Here is a 20,259-nt window from a genome sequence, read left to right as displayed (position 1 = left end):
CAGTGTTATTGGGGTTCAGTAACGTCAGCTGATCCCCTGCTGAGTGTCCGGCAATTTCTCCTGCTCTGTCCATATTCACACTACTACAGATAGTAAACTTGCACCAATTAGGCCTCTGCCTCCACTCTGCTTCTATTATTTACCCTGGGCTCCGACACCGCCAGTTGCTGCTCATAAGTGCCCTCTGCACAGTCAACACATGCTCCAGTGTTATTGGGGTTCAGTAACGTCAGCTGATCCCCTACTGTGTGTCCGGCAATTTCTCCTGCTCTGTCCACATTCACACTACTACAGATATTAAACTTGCTCCAATTAGGCCTCTGGCTACACTCTGTTCCTACTGTAATCCCTGGGCTCCAACACCGCCAGTTGCTGCTCAGAAGTGTCTTTGGCACGGGTACTCCGTCCTGCCCAGCCTGGTTCCAGTACGCCAGCTGTTTCCGGGTAGTGTCAACGTCACTTTGCCTCCAATACGTTGTACTGTCATGTTGCGGTCGGGTTAGCCGACTCTATGGTGCCTGCAGTTTAGGTGCGTCCTATGTGGGCTGCGGGATCTGGCAATGAAGCCTGGTTCCGTAGTGCCAATAGGGCAAGCTCCCCCTGTAGCACTGTGGGTTTCTGTAACTCCGGCCAGCTCGCGGCCTTGCAATTTTTTTTTTCATGTGTACCTTCTGCTGCCTATCTGAGTTCCAGTACCATTAGCTGGTTCTTTGGAAGTCAATCTTGAATATGTCCCTCAAGGTTCCAGTAACGTCAGCTTGTTTCAGGCAGAGCCTTTGGCTTAGGTGCCTCCTTCTCGGTATCCGAGTTCCACCAACGTCTGCTGGTCCTTGGTAGTGCTTTCTGGCACAGGTACCTCCTGCTTATTAACCTGGTTCCAGTACCATCAGCTGGTCCTCGATAGTTCCATTGGCTCTTGTACCTTCGGCTACCCATCCAGGTTCCAGTACCGTCAGCTGGTTCTCAGCATTTCCTCAACATTCTTGTACCTTCTGCTACATTTCCAAGTTCAAGCTTTTTGAAATGGTTTTTGGTAATCACTCTGGATCTCCCTGACGACGACCCTAAAGACGACGACCCTGAAGACCACCCCGAAGAAGACGACGACCCCGAAAACGACGACCCTGAAGACGACGACTCTGAAGACCACCCTGAAGAAGACCAAGAAGATGACCCTGAAGAGGATGATGAAGGAGAAAGTGTGGGAGAAGTAAAAAAGAAGGTGAAGAGCATGGAAGTAGTGAAACATAAATATCTGACAAAATATAAAAAAGCTTAACATAGTTAATATCTTTGTAGCTCCGAACGTCTTAAAAAAAAATTAATTCCTGCTATTCCATTTGATTGGGCTAAACCTCTATGCCTTTAATGTCTCCTCCACCTCCCCCAATACATTCTACATTATTCCTTGTTGTTTTCCTTCATGTAGAATTAACCTACAAGGAAAGTAAGGGTTTATTTTCATTCCGATATTTGTGTCCCATTGACTTGCATTGGTTTCCGGTATTGGAATCGGCGATATCCGATATTTTTGGGGTATCGGTCCGATCCAATCTGATCCGATATTTCCCGATATTGGACGGTATCGATCAACACTAATATTAGCTCATTGTGATGTAAGACACAGCATAATAAATTAGTAACCAAAATCAATCAACTTTCTGATCACAACATAATGTACATCTGATAACATCATGTTTTTTCAAATAGAATTACCTTATTACATGATGCTAGTACGTATAACCCCTCTAGTGCAGACCAGACATTTTTCCCTCTTTTAAGCTCCACACCATCAGACTTTTCCACCCTTTCACCTTGCAAGTGGCAGATGTATACCCTCCTTCGGGCTACCCCACCAGTTCCTGGATCACTTTGACCTTGGCTTCTGTATTATTTATCCTGTGACATTACCACTCTAATCATGGTGACATTTTATATTCCGATTGATAATCCCCACTCACCATCTACCACTCATCTGTCTCAAACTTCCTCTCTTGTACTTTCACACCTTACTAACTCTCCTACATATGAAGATGGAAATACCTTGGACCAGGCCTTCTGACTTTGCCCAGTGCATGATTTTACTATCTCCCCTCAGCCACTTTTTGATCATAACCTTCTTTCTTTACCGATCAAAACTAGTCCTGCCACTTTGTACCATTCCTAAATTACACACATAAAGAAATCTATGTGCCATGAATACTCAGCAACTTATGAAGAATTTGCAGTCATTATGCTCCCCCATCCGTCCCAACTTAGCTTTGATACATTATTAGCAGTGATGTGCGAGTGTGCTCAGCAGTGCTCAATACTCGATCGAGCATCAGGAAAATACTCGAGTCGAGTACGTTTAAATGTTCGACCTACTCAATTCTAGTACTGTGAACTTAAACATTTCAGTGCTCGATCAACGCTAATTATTAGATGACACTGGAAAGTGCCCTTGATTAAGTTGCATCACACATAATATCCCAGCACAGACACAGATAACAGCAGCCCTGCCACATGCTGCAAACTCATTTTCTTCAGTTATGCTCTATGTCAGCAGGTTGGCAGATGCAGTGACAGTCAGGAGACAGATCAAGGGTTACCAATTTTTTTACTTAACAGGGTATTACTCCATGCAGGGAGATAGGGAAAACATGAGGTAAAATGCAGGCAGAATAGGGAGCACAAGGGTGTTATAGGGAAAAAAAATCAACGCAGGAATAACAAATTAAGTCATTCTCAAAGAAGTCACTTATCGAACGGACGTCTTCCTGACAGAAAAGATCCTGGAATAGATGATGGCGCCAACAGCCATCGGCACAACGCATATTGGAGCTCTCTCTCTCCACAGCCACGCGCTGCTCCTTTCCGCCAGTTCCCCCTGTGTCCACACGCTGCCCTCTGTTCGTGCCAAACTGCTCTGCTGTGCGCGCTTATCTCTTTTATCCCCCCAGCTTGCTCAAATTTTCCCCAGGCAGAAAGGGAAAGTCCGCCTCACTAAAGCCTACCATCAGGAACAGAGGATGCAGCCTTTGCAGTTCCAGACCCGGCACGCAGGTACCCGCAGTCTCGTCATCCCCCTTACACTCTAGGTGTGCCAGCATCTGTGGAAAAAATTACTTTTGGTTAAAAAATGTATCCATCAAAAGTTTATGCTCAAAACATATACCTCTGTCCTTCATGTTGCCATACAAACTTGCTTCCTTACCCTTATCACCTCACTATCCAACAATCCAAGACAACTGTGACACTTTTCACTCCATCCTCAGATCACAAGTGAAGCCCCTATCATCAACCTCAATGTTGACAATCTAGACAGTTAAAAAAATTGACCATATATGACAGGAATTTTCTTCTAATCCCCTAATAGTCTAGATTCTCTTCCCTCTAAGGCTGGGTTCACACGTAGCGGAACTCTCGCGGAAATTACCGCGAGAGTTCCGGAATTCCATTCCGCGGGAAAATCGCATTTTAAATTCCCGTGATTTTCCCATGGAAAACTAGCATTTTGCAAGCGTAATTAGCTTGCAAAATGCAGCATTTTCCAAGTGATCTGTAGCATCGCTTGGAGAACTGATTGACAGGTTGGTCACACTCGTCAAACATAGTGTTTGACAAGTGTGACAGACTTTTTACTGTTGAGGCTGCCTATGCAGCATCAGTAGTAAAAGATATAATGTAAAAAATAATAAAAAAAAATAAAAAATGGTGTTATTCTTACCTTTCGACGTCCCACACAGCCTTCCCGCCTCTCTCCATGCTCCCGTTCCCAGTAATCCTTTGCGAAAATGCCCGCGATGACGTACGTTCTCGCAGGATTGCGACGTCTCACGGTAAATCGCGATGACGTTGCGTGAATGACCGCGAGACTCCGCGATCCCGCGAGAATGGACGTCATCGCTCGCAAAGGCTTACTGGCACCGGGAGCGTGGAGAGAGGCGGGAAGGCTGTGCGGGACGTCGGAAGGTGAGAATAACAATATTTTTTATTTTAAATTCTATTTTTTTACAGGGATATGCTACCCAAAGCCAGGAGGACAGTCTCCTCTCCTCCGGACCGTGGGTACCATCCGCAATTGTTCTGCCTACTTTTCGCATGGTGTGCACAGCCATATGCGGAAAGTAAGCAGAACAATGCATTCCTATGGGTGCGGGATCACCGCGATTCCGCTAAATTAATGAGCATGCTGCATTTTTTACCGCAAAGCGATTCCGCCGCTGTAAAAACTGCAGCATTAGCACAGCATTGTGGAATCCCATAGGAATGCATGGGATGCTTATTACTTGCGTTTTTGTGGCAAAATCGCGAGGTTAAAACCGCCGCGGAAACGCGAAAAAAACGCCACATGTGAACCCCTTCATGACATGTGCAGTATGCTGTGGGAAGTGTGCTTCATCAAAGCACAGTATATGCATGGCTCTCCTATTTCGGCTCATCGCGCTGAATTACGCGGTGACCGAGTAAAGATGGTTGCTATTTTTGACAGCAGGCTATCTCTGCACATTGCCCCATGGGCCTGTACTGTCCCTCCCCCCACGCCGGCGATTGCTGTGATTGACTGAGACAGCACGAATCACATAAGTCACAAATGGATGGGTGATCGTGATGTCACCTCGGCTAGTTAAATCATTTGGTGCAAATTAGATGAACAATAGTTACTGACCAATCAGCACCAAAAGTGTTGATCTACAATAGTGATCACCGCTCTACACGCCATCTTTACTTCAGAGTTGACATGCAGAGTGGTTGTATACCCCTTCTGCTTTGCCTGAGAGGGAGAGAAATTCATTAGTGACCAGTGTGATCCTCCTGCGATCTGTGTCCTGCGTCCTACAATCCCCTGTGCTGTCGGGGTGCTGTGTGACTGATCTCTGATCACACCAGCAGCAGTTCCCTAAAATAATAGTTTATGTTGAGTAAATTTTAGTTAGTACATTAGAGGAGCGTATGTCGCAGTGTTATTGACATTCGTTTTTCTTTTGCAAAAAAAAGAATAGTTAGCGCTGAGTAAATTTATAGCTCATTCATTAGGGCAGCATACGTTGCAATGTTAGTGACGGTCATTTTTTACTCAATACACGTGTAAAAACACCACACACTTCCCCAGTTTTTTGAAGAATAAAATTAAAATGGCCAATTCTGACACGGATTCAGGCATTTTCCTCATACATTTCATTCTCCTCCTCATTTTCCTCATCTAGTGAAAGAGGAACCCCAGCAAGGTGCTCTAGGACCCAGGTAACCCCTACAGCAAACAATCCCATATATTCACAGTTTGCACACACTATCATTGCTATCCCCGATGGGACTTACAATCTAAATTCCCTATCAGTATGTCTTTGGAATGTGGGAGGAAACCAGAGTACCCATAGGAAAACCACACAAACATGGGGAGAACATATAAACTCCTTGCAAATGTTGTCCTTCGTGGGATTTGAACCCAGGACTCCAGTGCTGCAAGGCTGCTGTGCAAAACACTGAGCCACCTTGCTGCCCCATATGAACTCCACCCCCTGAAAATTATTATTCTGGATTACATGGGCAGCTCAGGAATACAATTTGATGCTCCAGACCTCACTGAAATTGACTTTTTCAAATTCTTTTTCAGCTAGGAAATTATAAATCTTATGGTGGCCCAGACAAATTTACAGTGGGTCAGAAAGTATTCAGACACCTTTAAATTTTTCACTCTTTGTTTCATTGTAGCCATTTGGTAAATTCAAAAAAGTTCATTTTTTGTCTCATTAGTGTACACTCTGCACCCCATCTTGACTTAAAAATTCAGAAATGTAGACATTTTTGCAAATTTATTAAAAAAGAAAAACTGAAATATCACATGGTCATAAGTATTCAGACTCTGCTCTGTATTGAGTAGAAGCAACGTTTTGAGCTAGTACAGCCATGAGTCTTCTTGGGAATGATGCAACAAGTTTTTCACACCTTGATTTGGGGATCCTCTGCCATTCTTCCTTGCAGATCCTCTCCAGTTCTGTCAGGTTGGATGGTGAATGTTGGTGGACAGCCATTTTCAGGTCTCTCCAGAGATGCTCAATTGGGTTTAGGTCAGGGCTCTGGCTGGGCCAGTCAAGAATGGTCACAGAATTGTTCTGAAGCCACACTTTTGTTATTTTAGCTGTGTTTAAGGTCATTGTCTTGTTGGAAGGTGAAACCAGCCAAATCTGAGGTCCAGAGCACTCTGGAAGAGGTTTTCATCCAGGATATCTCTGTACTTGGCCGCATTCATGTTTCCTTCAATTGCAACCAGTCGTCCTGTCCCTGTAGCTGAACAACAGCCCCATAGCATGATGCTGTCACCACCATGTTTCACTGTTGGGATTGTATTGGGCAGGTGGTGAGCAGTGCCTGATTTTCTCCACACATACTGCTTAGAATTATCACCAAAATGTTCTATCTTCCTCTCATCAGACCAGAGAATCTTATTTCTCATAGTTTGGGAGTCCTTCATTTGTTTTTTAGCAAACTTTATGCCGGCTTTCATATGTCTTGCACTGAGGAGAGGCTTCGGTCGAGCCACTCTGCCATAAGGACCCACTTTCTACCATCTCCTTACTGAATCTGTGGAACTCAACCACAGTGATCTTGGGCTTCTTCTTTACCTCTCTCACTAAGGCTCTTCTCCCACAATTGATTAGTTTGGCTGGATGGCCAGGTCTAGGAAGACTTCTGGTGGTCCCAAACTTCTTGAGGCTACTGTGCTCTTAGGAACCTTAAGTACTGCAGAAATTCTTCTGTAACCTTGGCCAGATGTGTGCCATGCCACAATTCTGTCTCTAAGCTCCTTGGGCAGTTCCTTTGACCTCATGATTCTCATTTGGTCTGACATGCACTGTGAGCTGTGAGGTCTTATATAGACAGATGTGTGCCTTTACAAATCAAGTACTATCAGTTTAATTAAACACAGCTGGACTCCAATGAAGGAGTAGAACCATCTTAAAGAGGATCACAAAGAAATGGACAGCATGTGACTTAAATATGAGTGTCTGAGCAAAGGGTCTGAATACTTATGACCATGTGAAATTTCAGTTTTTCTTTTTTAATAAATTTGCAAAAAATTCTATATTTCTGTTTTTTTCAGTCAAGATGGGGTGCAGAGTGTATATTAATGAGAAAAATGAACTTTTTTGAATTTACCAAATGGCTGCAATGAAACAAAGAGTGAAAAATTTAAAGGGGTCTCACTGTATATGCCTATCAATTTTAAATATAAAATCCCATGTCAACATCCCAGATGAACCCCTGTAAATGCAGCAGAAATGATGATATTTTGGGGAATTATGCTGCATATGGTCATAGTAAAAAAAAAAAAAAAAAAGATTCGGCAATACTGGAGTACTGATATACTCTACAGCACACCGGCAGTTCGTAGACCATGACAACAACACAATTTGAAGAGATCCATTGGATTGTAGTGATAATGTGCAGTGTCCTCCCCAAGATGATCCTACTTTGAACATCTACAGCCCTGGCAAGAATTAAGAGACCACCACATCAAAACCCTGTCATGGGCAGCCCATTCTCCAAACCTGAACCCCATTGAAAACCTCTGGACTGTAATAAAGAAGATGATGTATAGTCACAAGCCATCAAACAAAGAACTGCTTACATTTTTGTACCAGAAGCAGTGAGAAAGACTGATGGCAAGCATGCCAAGACGCATAAAAGTTGTTTTTAAAAATCATGGTTATTCCACAAAATATTGATTCCAGAACTCTTCCTGAGTTAAAACATTAGTATTGTTTCTAAATGATTATGAACTTGTTTTCTTTGCATTATTTGAGGTGTGATAGCACTGAGGTTTTTTTAATTTTGCCCATTTTTCTTTGTCAGAAAAAAATACAAAATGTATTGCTTGGAAATTCGGAGACATGTTGTCAGGAGTTTATAGACAAAAAGAATAATTTACATTTTACTCAAAAATATACCTATAAAGAGAAAAATCAGTCAAGCTGAACATTTGAAAGTGGTCTGTTAATTTTTGCCAGAGCTGTACATAAAATTCAGCCAGTAGTTGACTACATGAGCAGAAAATTTGCTTAGATGAGCAACCCCCATGTTACATACATGATTTTCGAACCACTGTGCCACGGTCCGGGGAGAGCTTGGAGGGGCATAGCTAGGTTAACACCTGACTCTTCACTAGAGCTTTTTATGGAGAGGTTAGACTTGGCTCCAGATGGATGTCAGGTGTTACTCCAGGACAGACCCCGGAGAAGTGGAAGCTGACCTCCCAAACTGGCAGTGATGCAGGACTGGCCAGGAATGAGTTAAACAGGAGAGGTATGACTTGTAGTCAGATGAGAACTCAGACACAGGCAGGACAGGTACAGGAACATAGACGGCCTCAGCTACTGGATCACAGGTTCAGGTATGCAGGTGCAGGTACACAACTAGGTAGCAGGATAAACACTGATTGACCAAAGTTGCAAAGGCACCTCCCAAAAGGGTAGGTGCCTTATATATCAGACATCTCCCAGCTATTGGCTAGGGACATATTTAACAGCGTGCATGCACTGGCCCTATAAGAGTCAGGGAGCACATACATAAGCATGCTCCCAGGAGACCTGCATGCCAAAACTTATCTCAAATCAAGGCGTGAAAGACTGGTGTCAGTATCAGACAAAAGGCGAGTTGCAATGGGGCATTCATCCAATGTGGTCAGACATACCTGGCGAAAAAAGACTTTGCAGCTCATATCTCATTACAGTTGGTTGCCTACCATCTGGAAGGAAATGATGGAGTTTGTTTCCACTTGCCCTTCAAGGCACACAAGAACCAGGCTTATCTTCAGTCAGCACAAAGACTGAACACACATCAAACTAGCTGGTCACTATTTTTTGCCCGTTTTGATTTTGCTCTGCATTTTCAGCCTCCTGATAAGAACATCAAAGATTTTACACTTTCCTGCCTTTTCCTGCCTGCCAACCACGAGGAAGAACCTCAACTCATCATTGAGCCATCCAAGGTGGTTACTGTGGCTCTGGAAAACTTAGAAGAGGATTGAATGAAATCCCTAGCCAAACTCTCCTTAATATACTCTGATATGGCTAGGATCTCAGCCTGGGACAGAGAGTAAATACGACCTCGTGGAGATGAGATGACACTCAGATCTACCTCTCTGGCCCAGATGTTACCTCTCTGCTCTCCAGAATCTCAGAGTGTCTATCAGTCATATCCTCCTCCTTCTCCTCTTGCTTCTTCAAACTCAATGTGGACAAATCTGAACTAATTATCTTTCCTCCATCTCGCATACCTTCCCTACCTGATCTATCTATCACAATAAATGAATTCACACTTTCCCCTGTCACGGTAATCTGCTGCCTCTGAGTAATCCTTGACTCTGCCCTGTCCTTCAAACCACTCATTCAAGATCTTGCCACCTCCTGCCGCTTCCAGCTCAAAAATATTTTCAGAATCCATCCTTTCCTCAACCCTCACTCTACCAAAATGCTTGTGCATGCACTAATCATCTACCGCCTCGACTACTGCAACATCCTCCTCTGTGGCCTACCTTCTAACACTCTCGCACCCCTTCAGTCCGTCTTTAAATCTGCTGCCCGACTAATAAATCTATCTCCTCGTTACACTCCTGCTTCCCCTCATTGCAAATCCCTTCACTGGCTTCCAATTTTCCAGCATATCCAGTTTAAACTACTAACACTGACCTACAAAGCCATCCATGACCTTTTTCCTCTGTATATTTCCGAACTAATCTCTCTATATCTTCCCTCATGTAAACTCTGGTCCTCCCAAGACCTCCTTCTCTCCTTCACGCTTATTCGCTCCTCACCCAATGGCCTCCAAGATTTCTCCAGAATATCCCACTCCTCTGGAATTCTGTGCCCCAACATGTCCGGTTATCCACCACATTTGGTTCCTTCAAGCGTAACCTGAAAACCCATCTCTTCAAAGAAGACTACAACCTGTAATGACCACACGGCCACCTCAACATCATTGGAGATACTGCAACCCCCAACCTACCATCTTCTTCCCCATAATCCTGTAGCATGTAAGCCCGCAAGGGAAGGGTCCTCTTCCCTCTATACCAGTCTGCCATTGTTAGTTTGTTTACTGTAAGTGATATTTGCATTTTGATGTAACCCCGTCTCATGTACAGCACCAAGCAATTAATGGTGCTATGTAAATAAATAATAATAATAGGTGAGGATCCTAGAAGCAGGTCAAAAGGCAGACATATAGCTTATGTGGAGGTAATGTCTCTGCTTCTTTTTTGTCGAAGATGGCCACATATGACCAGTACTAAAATTCACTGCACACTCTACAAGATGGTTTGCAAAAATATATAGTAAGTTTATTCAACAGAAAAATAAATATTTAAAAATATATGCTACAAAAAATTGGATTCATGATAAGACAATTTGACTGAAATACCCAACGTTTCGACCCTCCTGGGTCTTAGTCATGGGGTTACTAAAAAGACAAGAGAAGGATATGTAAGAAATAATGAAAGATGAGCAATATACAATGGAAAACAATAGTATAGCAAAAAAACTCAATAATGGATACCAATAGATGCACCATGAAATATGGTAATTAATCAATAGTCATATAACAAGGTCATATAACAAAATGCACAAAATTGGATGGCAATATAAACAAACATAACACTAAAAACAATAGAGGGATTGATAATATTACAATGTTGCCAGGACCAGGAATGAGATAGGACAATTACAAGTATAGCTTAGTAGATTACCTTAGTTTCAGACATAAACATAATGGGAGGCAGAGAGAGGGGATGAGAAGCCCCTTTATATATTCCCCAGATGCTGTAATGAACAATGAAGATGTTAAAATTGAAGAATAGATGTACAAGTTAATGGGATGGTATGTCAATATGAAGTACATTTGGCATATAGTAGATTCCTATTGGTGGCCGTCTGATTAGTGGAAGACCTAAAAATATATCAGGGTTTACTATAGGTGAAGGAGCAGCCAAAAAGCAGACCTGTTGTAGTGGGATGCAGTTACCTGTGATAAGCGGTGAAATGTAAGTAATAGAGCGGCAATCCCGCGCCTTGCTGTGCGTGCTGGCATGGAGGGATGTCAGAAATGAAAGGCATAAATACTGCCGTGCTTAACGCCAGGTAATAGGAATGTGTTGACCTGCTAGTTCATCCTTGATCCTTCCAGACAATCCCTCGCAGAAGGCAGCTACCAGAGCCTTGTTGTTCCATCTGAGTTCAGAAGCCACAGTGCAGAACTGGACAGCATATCAAGCCTGGCAAAGCCTGAGGAGTGATGAGGCAGCAGAAGTAACTTGGACCTGACTCGTCAAATACCTTGCAGAATGCCTCCAGGAAGGATTGGCTGTCTGTTATTATTGCATCTACTCTTTCATAAGAGTTGAGTCAGCACACATCTAGATAAATTCCTTAGGGGGGTATAGATTCCAAAATAGAGTCACTTGTGGGGGTTTCCGCTGTTTAGGCACATCGGGGGCTTTCCAAACGTGGCATGGCATGTGCAGACCATTTCATCAAAGTCTGCTCTCTAAAACGTCACTTCTTCCCTTCTGAGTCCCGCTGTGTACCCAAACAGTTGTTTTCCACCACATATGGGGTATTGGCCTCATGAGAAAATTAATAACAATTATTGGGGTCCATTTTCTACTGTTACCCTTGTAAAAATTGTAATGAAAAGAACTATTTTGAGGAAAAAATGTTGTTATTTTTTTTTCATAGCTCAACGTTATAAATTTCTGTGAAACCCCTGGGTGTTCATGTCCTCAACACACATCTAGATAAATGCCTTGGGGGTCTAGTTTCTAAAATAGGGTCACTTGTGGGGGATTTCCACTGTTTAGGCACATCAGGGGCTTTCCAATCTCCACATGGTATGCGCAGACCATTCCATCAAAATCTGCTCTCCAAAATATCACTCCTTCCCTTAACCACATATTGGCTATCACTGTACTCAGGAGAAATTGCACAACAATTATTTGGGTATATGTTACCCTTGTGTAAATTTGGGGCTAAAAACAATTTTTTGTTTAAAAAAAAAAGTGATTTTTTTATTTTTCCAGGGCAGCGTTATAACTTTCTGTGAAGCGCCTGGGGGTTCAAGTTCAAGTTGCTCACCACACATCTACATAAATTCCTTGAGGGGTCTAGTTTCCAAAATGTGGTCATTTACATTGGAGTTTCTACTGTTTAGGCACATCAGGGACTCTCCAAACATGACATGGCATTCACTCTCGATTTCAGCTAATTTTGCATTCAAAAAGACAAACGGTTCTCCATTCCAAGCACTACCATGCCCCCAAACAGTATATTTGCCTCACATGTGCACTGTTTATATACTCAGGAGAAATTGCACAAGAAAGTTTGTGGTTCATTTTCTCCTGTTATCCTTCTGAAAATAAAGCATTTGGGGCTGAAAGAACATTTTTGTGGTGCTCACAAAACATCTATATAAATATTTTGTTGAGGAGTCTAGTTTCCAAAATGGGGGTCACGTGTGTTTTTTTCACAGTTTAGGCATATCATGTACTCTCTAAACGCGACATGGTGTCCGCTCTCGATTCCAGCTAATTTTGCATTCAAAAAGCCAAACAGTGCTCCATCCCTTTCGAGCCCTGCCATGCGCCTAAGCAGTAGCTTTCCCCCACATATGAGGTATCGGCATTCTCCGGAGAAATTGGAGAACAAATTTTGTGATCCAATTTCCCTTATTACTCTTGTAGAAATAAAATACTGGGGGCTAAAGTACATTTTTTGTGAAAAAAAGAAAAATATTTTTGTTTTTTCTTCCACATTGCAGTCATTCCTGAGAAATACCTAAAGGGTTAATACATTTTCTGAACATGGTTTTGAAGACTGAGGTGTACAGATTTTAGAATTGAGTCATTTTTATGCATTTTCTGTCATATAAGCACTTTAAAGTAACTTGAAATGTAATGTGGTCTAGGGAAGAGGGAACATGTTTGGTGATACTTGGATATCACTCCAATATCTGTGTGCTCGGATGTGTTCAGCTCTTGACGAGCATTGCTGGTGTTTGGATTTGAAGCTTGAATCCCCACCCTGCATGTTTGGCACCTGTTACACAGTTGTGGAGACATGGGGGTCAGTAGTCAGTAGGTGCTCTTGCATGCTGGCTTGAGACCGCGTAGACCATGGCTCATCTCACTGAATGCCCACTCTCCTTTTTTGTGGGCAGAATGCTACTCAGACAACAGAGGGTGAGAGTGAGACAGTGTGGCAATACTTTATTGAACCACAAAACAGACAGTAACATATAGAAGAGTACCAGAAAAATACCAAAGATGGTGCAAAACTGCAGAGTCTCACCCTTCTGCTGACTCACCAGGATTATAGCAGATGTGACTCCGGAGCTACCATGGCTGACTACCCCCACCAGTGGCACCCCACTTTTGGTGAGCACCCACAGAGAGGAGACAACAACAAGCTTAGGAAGCTGACTGAGAGCAGTGAGGCATATGGCCAGGTGACCTGATTGTCCCAACCTGGATTCTTCAAGATGCCTCTGATGGTTCAGAGAGAAGTAATTACAGTTTAACTAATCAGAGTCCTCTAGTGTTGATACTGGTGCTGATACTGAACCATCATACTAACAGTTCTTCAAAGAGCTAATCCTGTGCTTTGTTGTTTGTATCAGATACATTCTCCATTTAGCCTATGGACAGCTGGAGCAGGAAAGGGGCAGAATACAGCCTCTAGGCAGGGCTTAAGGCTTTGCAGTCTGTTGCTAAATATATAGCTACTGCACATTACAACTTTCTTTTTTGGGGGGATGGGTTAAAAAATATACATACAGTTTAATGTGCTTATTGTTACATTGCGGTTGTAATAAAACTAAAAAAAGTTCATTTTTTCTGTATTGAATTAGTAATCCATAGAGTTTAACATGGTTAGTATGACATTACAGTGGTATATAGAACTACTAACAAAGTTCACATTTTTTTCTGGATTCAATTAGTCATCCATAGAGTTTAACATTGTTAGTGTTATAGTACATTACAGTTGTATATAAAACTTAAAAAGAAATGTTCAACATTTTTTGTGGATTCAATTAGCAATCATTAGAATTTAACAAGGTTAGTGTCACATTATGGTGGTATATAAAATTCCCCCAAAAAAACCTGTCAAATATTTTTTTCTGGATTTAATTAGTCATCCATACAGTTTAACGTGGTTAGTGTTACATTACAGTGGTATGTAAAACAAAGAAAAGTTAATTTTTTTCTGGATTTAATTAGTCATTCATACAGTGTTATATGCTTTGTGTTACATTGCAGTGGAATAAAACTAAAAAACCGCTTAGCCTGCTGCAGACCATTTTATTTATTTTTTATTAAAAAATAAACTTGTTTTCCAGAGATCTAGCAAGTAGAAAATGAATAAGGCATGCAATAAGGGACAGGGAAATGTAAGTACAAGCAAGCACAGAAGACGTGGGGCAGGTCCGACTACGCCTGTTGCTGGAGCACAAGAAACATGTCCATTTCACTTTGCAGGGAGGCCCGGCACACCACTTCTCAAGCCACACCAGCATGAACAGGTGGTAAGTCGGATAGCAGAAAATGCTTTCATCATGCTTGCTAGCACTACCCAGTCTTCTACACAGTCCAGTATCACCAGCCAACAGTCTGGATCACTTAATCCTCACCCTGATCCTCTTTCCTCCCACCATGTTGAGTCCCAGGAGACCAGTGATCTCACACAAAGACACTTCAATGAGCTCTTTACAAGATCATTTCTTGAATGTGGCCTCTCACCCTACATGTTCCAAGAGGGACAGGAGGAGATGCTGTTTAGTGATACACAAAACTTCACATTCAGTCACATAGTTGCATAATTAAATAGGTTGAAAAAAGATCTAGGACCATCAAGTTCAACCTTTCTCCACCAATTGTACATTTCGTCACTAATTTAACTATAACCTGCAAAGTTACGTGTATCAAGGAAATCGTCCAGCCTTTTTTTAAAAGCTGTTATAGTATCTGCCATTACACAGTCTGACTGCCCTAACTGTTAAGAACTCTTTCCTAATTAGCTGCCGGAATCACCTTTCTTCCACACAGTGCCCTCCAGTCCTTAGTATGATTTTTTGGAAGGAATAAGTCATATGCCAGTCCTCTGTACTGACCACACATGTATTTATCCCTGTAAATGGGATACCCTCTGAGGTGTCTTTTTTCTAAGCTAAACAAGCCCAAACTTTCCAACATTTCATCATATGAAAAACCTTCCATCCCTCGTAATAATCTAGTTGCCCGTCTTTCAACTGATTCTAACTTCTGAATATCATTTTTAAAATGTAGAGTCCAAAACTGGATCCCATATTCTAGATGTGGCCTCACTAGTGATTTTTAAAGGGGTAATAATAAGCTGGGATTTTATCTCTTTTTATGCATCCTAAAATCTTTTTTGCTTTTGCAGCTGCTGCTTGACATTGAGCACTGCTGCTCAGCTTACTTGTAGCTAGAATACCCAAGTCCTTTTCATCTTCTGTAGTCCCGAGTATACACCCATTTAATATATATGCAGCAATAGGATTACTCTTTCCTAGGTGCATTACTTTACATTTATCTACATTAAACCACATTTGCCAAGTGTTTACCCATTCAGTCATATTATTCAGATCGTTTTGCAATATTGTAATGTCAAGGTCATATTTTAATAATATCCTACATAATCTGATGTGGTGAATAGAAATATCACAACAAAAATTATTATCACGCCACGGTGACTATAGGCCGCACGTCCTATAGTAAAATTGTCAAGGACAACAGGTTTACTCCAAAACATGGATGCAAACAAGGAGAAAAAGGAGTACAATTAAATCCGTTTTTTTTAAAAATCAAAAATCTTTAAATAAATAATAATAGTTTCATTTCATAGCATCATGGCAAAAACATACATGGACAAAAGGAAATTAACATGAAGAACTGGATCAATGAATGATCTGAGGCAAGCACAGATTGTATATGGATCGGGAAGCCTCATTCCTAAAACCACTGTGTCATAACAGTACATATCATAGTAATCCCACATAGGAAAGAAAAAAGAAGTTCCAGCGCCAGGAATGGAAAATTAAAAATCCATTTTATTGTGCCATTGCATATTAAAATTCCAGCAGGTACAGCATATCTGTCGGATGACTACAGAACTGGTTGACTGGTTGTTCTGTAGTCATCCGACAGATATGCTGTACCTGCTGGAATTTTAATATGCAATGGCACAATAAAATGGATTTTTAATTTTCCATTCCTGGCGCTGGAACTTCTTTTTTCTTTCCTATTATTGATTGACTGCCTAGTCAAATCCGTGCGCAGGATTTGGATCCTACCAGCAAGGCAGTGCGGTGAGCTGGATTAATTTCTCTTTTTTTAGTAATCCCACATAAGTATAAATAGTGCAGTATATAAACTACTATATAGTAAGCATGATTCAGCATTAAGGCGAACTGCCACTATTTCATAACCGCATTTGTAAGGGGACACATTAGATCTAATGAAAAAGTGACATAGTGCAATAGGAGAGGTCCTTACCCATGTGAGTCCGTGGGCCGTCAGACCACTCATTCCAGTCCGAAGGGATGAAGCTTTGCATGTGGACCAGGTAGAGAAGGAGAAAGACACAAAACAGGGAGATTATACCCAGCCCTGCCCCATCTCATCTACTCAGTGTGGATTGGGTAGCAATAAGGAGGTGGAGTCTGAGGAGGAGAAGCATGAGCTGGTTGCTAGTACCAACACAAGTCCAGAAATACCTGCCCAAAAAAAACAGCATACCCCTTAATTCCTCATCGTACAGGTACTGGATCTCAAAGCTGGACATCTGTCATGATCTGTCCCTCTATGCATTGGAAGTGTTGTGCTGCTCTGCCACTAGTGCTTTGTATGAGTGAATTTTTAGTGCTGCCGGCGGGTGATCATAACATAAAGGCGCTTTCACCTGTCAACAGAAAATGCAGACAGGCTCACTCTGATAAAAATGACCAAAGCCTTGATTAGCCTCTACTTTTCCATACCACCAGATGATAGCAGCACATAAAGTGTTTTTAATCTTTAAGATTTTACTGAAACCCGCAGATTTTACTATTATTTATTTTATTAATGTAGTAGTACATCAACTACACTTTCAACACTTTCAAAATATTTGAATGAGTACCTCCAGTTGTTGGCTTCAAGGGTCTATGGATGACTGTATTACCCTCCTTATAATTTTTTTCCTGACTTTTCACTTTGTGCAAAGTCTTTATAAGTGTATGAGAACATCAACTACACTTTCAAAATATTTTAATGAAGCCTACCTGGTGTTGCCTTCAAGGATCTATGAATAACTGGATGACCCTCCTCATAATTTTTTGCACTGTGTGAAAGCCTTTATGAGAGTAGAAGTGCCACAATTACTCTTTCTTAAATTTGTATGAAGCACTCCATTTTGTGCTTTAAGGGTGTATGGATGACTCTCTTTATATTTTTTCTTCTGGCTTGCACTGTGTTGAAAGTCTTTTTGAGTACAAAAGTGCTACAACTGCTCCTTAATTTTTTTATGAAGCAATTCAGTTGGTGCCTTTAAGGGTGTTATAGTTATAATATTTTCAGGCTTTAAACTGCGTGCAGAGCCATTATGGGTGTAGGACTGCCACATCTACACTATCTTAACCTTTGAACGAGGCATTACACAGTTGGTGCCTTCAGGGGTGTATGGGTGACCCTGCTTGTAATTTTTGGCAGGCTTTGCACTTAATGATAGCCTATATAAGACTAGGAGTAGCACTGCATGACAATTTCAAGTGAATGTGTATGAGGCCCTCCTTTACAATAAAGGGTAAATATGAATCCCTCTTCCATCCAATTTTTGTTGGAAAAATAATACATTGCTGATCATCTTTTAACCACTTTAACTTACTAACAAAAAAAATTATGCTTCAAAAATTTTACAGATGTAAAATAGACATGTGGGAAATGTTATTTATTAACTATTTTGTATAGGATAACTATGGTTGGGCGGCATAAAATGTAAAAGTTTGTAAAATGGGATGGGAAAAATTCAAAATTTGCACCAAATTTCCGATATTTTCATGGATAAAGGCAAGTCGCATTGAACAAATTTACCACTATCATGAAGTAAAATATGTCATAAGAAAACAGTCTCAGAATCACTAGGATGAATTGAAGAGTTCCAGAGCTATGAGCTACCTCATAAAGTGACACTGTTCAGTGTTGAAAAAAATCACACTTTTTAACATGTAAATAACCTTTCAAGATTCCTATATATAAAGGGATTAAATTATAAGGGGTCCCATTTGATTCATGCGCTGCACAACACTCTGTCGGCACCTTGCCACATGAAGGGACTCTTACACTAATGAAGGACCCATTGACTGTCATTTTTGAAATTTAAGGGGTTCCTATAATCTGCCTTATAATAATAATTATAATTTATTCCTTTTTATACACCCATCTCCTCTGATGAGTCCCCCACTACAGGGGCATGAAACATGTAGGGAGGGTCTGTGTAGGGACATTCTGCTAGGGACGGCGGAATGCACTAAGTAATAAATAATAGAAAGTGTGTTCACCGCCCGGGGTCCACCATGCAGAGGTGTGACACTGCTGCTATGTAATGGCAGATGCACAATATGGCGGTATTGCGCACGCGGGTTGAACGTCACCCGGAGTGTGCTGGGCGGACTCTGTCAATTCACAGAGACGCCAAGGCGTTAAACACAAATGGTGAGCCTGTTGAACTCACATGTCTCAGCAGAATGCACGCACGGTATGTGGTCACAGGACTCAGGCCCAAGACACAGGGTCAGCATCCTTCTAGACCTACCGTGCGTACGTCATCGCAACCACGGACGCCAATAAGTACTGCTGACTGCAGCGCGGCGACAGACACTGCCGCAAGATGACAATGCCCGGTAGCAGGCATATTGTCGGATGCTAGTACCGTGGATGATATGCACTGTGTCCTGTAGCTTGCCACTGATTGACGCTGACTCTATCACTAGTTCCCTATCCACACATGTAATATCAGGGGGGGAATCTTAATGAGTGATTTGCAAGTCCATGCATCTGTCATCATTCACACAGGTATAACTAGAGTCTATACTAGAGCATGGCCGAGCGGCCATGCAAACCTTTTATAGCCGGGCCCTTCCGGTAGCTTCCAGATCCCTCAGATGGACCAATCAGATCTGGAGAAGGACCTGTGCATGTGACTCCCGATCTCCAATGGGAGATCGTCTCGTGAGCATGCTCAGTGGAGCGACGGAAGGACTTAGCCTCTGGAGCGGCTTGCTGCTGAGCAGCCTGCGTTGCTATTGCTGGCCCAGGGGTGGCAGCAACAACCAGACCTACAGAACTGGTCTGAGCAGAGCATCGGGAACGACGGAACTGCTGAGCAAGCTCCTCTGCGGTCGATGGAGAATGGGAGACCGCTGAATGTGAGGCTCTGGATCCCTGCTGTGCAGTTGCAGGAACCCGACGCCTAACACATTCTTAGAAGGATAGACCACACTCGGTCATTGTCCTTGTCAGAACCGGAGACATTGCCATGACAGTGAGCACATGGTTACCTGTCTGATTTGTTTTCCACCTGTATGATGATTTGGCGTCTTGAAAATTTCAAACGGTAAGATCTAACCATTTTTTAAATTGAACACTAACTCCCAAACAGCAAACTGTCTTGGAGTTATATTTTACTCAAATATTTTCTTCACTCCCTATATCCAATCACTCACACCTCCATGTCTACTGCACCTCTAAAACATTTAAAGATTTTGACCTCTCCTTTCTTTTGACACTGCAAAAACTCTTACTGTTGCTCTGAAGTCCAGCTGCTATACTGATGCTTCCACCCTCTGCCAGTCATTGCACTGGTTACCCTTCTGCTTTACAGTACAATATAAATGTATCACTCTCACCCCTCAAAGATCTTCATTTTGCTGTACTGCTCTATATCTTCTACTTCATCGCTGACCTTCATCATACCCATGCTCTAGTTCTGATATTGATCTTAACAAGAGAATAAATTCAAAACAAACAACAATATAATATTTTGGACTGTTATTGGTCACTTATCTAAAAATCAAAAGGGAGGTATATATGCACCCTTCCATTAGTCTAATAAGAACCATGCCTTGCCACTGAGGTTGACACCCCTCATCTGCACAATGGCATCCCTGATCGGACGTCGACTCCCCCTGTCGGAGCTTATAAGGCACTACCAAGGGAAGCAAGGTAGAAAATCACAA

The 20,259-nt window shown here is 42.0% G+C and overlaps 1 long non-coding RNA gene across 1 annotated transcript in view; it reads right to left on the bottom strand.

Annotated features, from left to right (window-relative positions):
* Window positions 1-2,583: 2,583 nt before the first annotated feature.
* The window catches only part of LOC141097850 (uncharacterized), a 94,166-nt gene continuing 76,490 nt past the window's right edge, over window positions 2,584-20,259 (bottom strand). The window contains exon 2 of the long non-coding RNA XR_012234065.1: window positions 2,584-3,092. This is a non-coding gene — a long non-coding RNA (uncharacterized lncRNA). The remainder of the gene's footprint in view (window positions 3,093-20,259) is intronic.

This window comes from Dendrobates tinctorius, unplaced genomic scaffold (genome assembly GCF_039654945.1).
Source record: "Dendrobates tinctorius isolate UK_male_01 unplaced genomic scaffold, ASM3965494v1 ptg000003l, whole genome shotgun sequence".
NCBI lineage: Eukaryota > Metazoa > Chordata > Amphibia > Anura > Dendrobatidae > Dendrobates > Dendrobates tinctorius.
The sequence above is the reverse complement of the archived record's forward strand: the minus strand, read 5'-3'. Positions and strand labels throughout refer to the sequence as shown.